At 42.3% G+C, this 2,584-nt stretch overlaps 1 pseudogene; it reads right to left on the bottom strand.

Annotated features, from left to right (window-relative positions):
- Positions 1-1,683: 1,683 nt before the first annotated feature.
- On the bottom strand, positions 1,684-2,164 carry LOC118596758 (annotated as a pseudogene).
- Positions 2,165-2,584: the final 420 nt, after the last annotated feature.

Here is a 2,584-nt window from a genome sequence, read left to right as displayed (position 1 = left end):
TACAATCAAATGTCTCTCTGCAGTTAAAAATCCTAAAGACAACACAATCCAGCTTCTCTGTGTAATATCCATCTTTACATGGCTTATTTTTTTTATATTACTTTTATTCTCTCTTAAAGGCTTTATTTTTTTAAAACTTTCTATTTCTTTATATAACTGCATGTATTCCCTTTTCTCTCTCCTCCAAGCCTATGTATGTTTTTACACACACTGTGAACCATTTAAAGTTTTGTTCCATCTGAATCTGACTTACTGTGAATCTATTGCTTTAAACTGTAGAATGACTAGGATTGGGCAGCTTTGGCTGCCAGCTCTGCCCACCTCAGCTTCCCAACATGGTGGAACTATGTTTACAGCCAGCTCTGGGAACCATGCTCATTGCTGACTCTGGGAAGCAGTGGGGCTATGCTTCCATCCAGCAGTGTGAAGTCCAGAAACCTCTTTTTTTGCTGTCTGTACTAGCAAAGGCTAAATCTACCACTCAGTGTAACATGCAGCTTGGAGACACCCCAGGTCAAGCTCACACAGCACAAACCCGCCATAGAGCAGCTCAAGCCCACATGTTGTATCTTGCTGCCCACATGAGATATGAAGTAGGAACCTGGTTTTGGCTGTTTAGAATTGTTTATTAAATATTTTCAGATTTCAGGTGGAAACTTGAGCCATTGGGCACCATTTGTAGCTGAAAGTTTTCCTGTGCCCACCCAGCTCCTGCGTCCTTGTGGTCCTGCCGCTGCTCAGACCCAAATAAACACACAGAGGCTTATATTAATTATGTACTGTATGGCCTGTTGGCTCAGGCTTCTCACTAGCTAGCTCTTACATCTTAAATTAACACATTTCTATAAATCTATACTTTCCCACGTGGCTTGTGGCTTACTGGTACCTTTACATCTTGCTTCTCAATGGCGGCAGCATCTCCTCTGCCCTCTTAGAAAAATTTCCATTTTTAAGATTATCTTTTATTCACTTTTGTTTTTTGACTGCCTAATTCAATATTAAAATTTTTTGTATTCTGTACTTCAATATTGCAATAAGATTTTTTTTTCAAATGATCTTTACAACCCAGACATGAGAGCAAAACTCAGGTCACACTATAATGAAATGAAATGAAATGGACGGAAAACTGAAGTGGCTCCCTTTGCTTTGCAGGTGAGCAAACTTTCAACATGCGAACAATCCAGACTCTCCAAATGTCCCTCAAAATGAGAATACTTCCACCAGTAGGTCAATCTGTTGTTCTTAAAAATTAAAGTTTGGTCACTATAAAGACTGAACAAAAACCATCCCCTCCCACCACAAACAACTAAGTCGGCTCTACTCACTGCCTGTACTCCCCACACAAACAAAGAAGTAGCAGGAGCTGAAGCCTCTTCATCTGAAATCTCAGTTCCTAAGACATGGCGGCTACATGCTTGAACTGTGTGCTCCATTCTATGTACTCCAATCTCTGGTGTGCCCCATTTATAAAATTATCTCCATACACATGTGCACGCACACACACACACACACACACACACACACACATTCACTCTCAAGTAAGACACTTTTTTGTGTTTGTTGATAAATTATGAGGAGTATGAACTAGCTGTGTACAAGGTTTTATAGGTACTTTGTAAACATCAGAGTCAATTGCGTCCTTTTCTCCAGAAGTCTGAAATCATATGATACAACCAGGAACTACTACTTTCCCAGATGCTGTTCACAAGCTGCATACTGACAAAGGGCGGAGAAAAAGTCCTCATAACTGATGTTTAGGTGAGAAGGCAAAGAGACGATCTCAGTCATTCTGATTTGCCAGGGAAGAAAGCCTAATGTGCTGTCCACAGGACCAAACTTCAACACTAGGTCAGGATCAGGGAAACCATGTGAACTAAGTAAGCTGTCTAGCAGATCTACATCCAAATCTGTGGGTCTCCTCTGCTGCTGAGCTATTAACTGGCAAAAGTCCTGGGCAGCTCACAACATCCATTTTTCCATCTTCTGGGGACAGCACCTTCACTGCTGAAGGGCAATTTAAAACTTGGTTGTCTTTGTTCTTATTATTTGCAAACTCTGGTGAATATTTGGAACAATCTAGGCCCAAAGGTTCCTGCCGTTGTTTTAAAATTTCATCCATCAATCTGGAATTATTTCTCTTGAAAATACCTTGGTGGTCATAGAGAGATGATGATTAAAAACAAAACCCAAGGGCCACTCTGCCTACAGACTGAGAAAAAAACAAACAAACCACCAAACAGTTAGCTGTGTTTAGGGAGCTGTCATGGAAACTTAGAGGGGAGAGAACTGCAAGAAGTAGCCTGGAAGAGAAGTCCACGGGGACCGAGGATTTAAGTTGAGAAGAGCCAGGGCAAGGTCAAGATGCAGGCAGGCGGGAGCCGTCAGGTCAGCAGCAGAGGCCCCTTCCCTGAAGATGTGGCCTACAGGCCGCTACAGAGGGAAGGCACAGATGTGGTCTATAAAACGGCTCTGTAAAGCAAAGGTTGGCTGGATCCTTGTGCCAGACAGAAGGGAGGGGGAAGATGTCCACAAGACATTTGGGTGGTGCCGGTAATTTTCAGGTCTTTGATGAAAGGATGGATAC

This window comes from Onychomys torridus, chromosome 16 (assembly GCF_903995425.1).
Source record: "Onychomys torridus chromosome 16, mOncTor1.1, whole genome shotgun sequence".
NCBI lineage: Eukaryota > Metazoa > Chordata > Mammalia > Rodentia > Cricetidae > Onychomys > Onychomys torridus.
The sequence above is the reverse complement of the archived record's forward strand: the minus strand, read 5'-3'. Positions and strand labels throughout refer to the sequence as shown.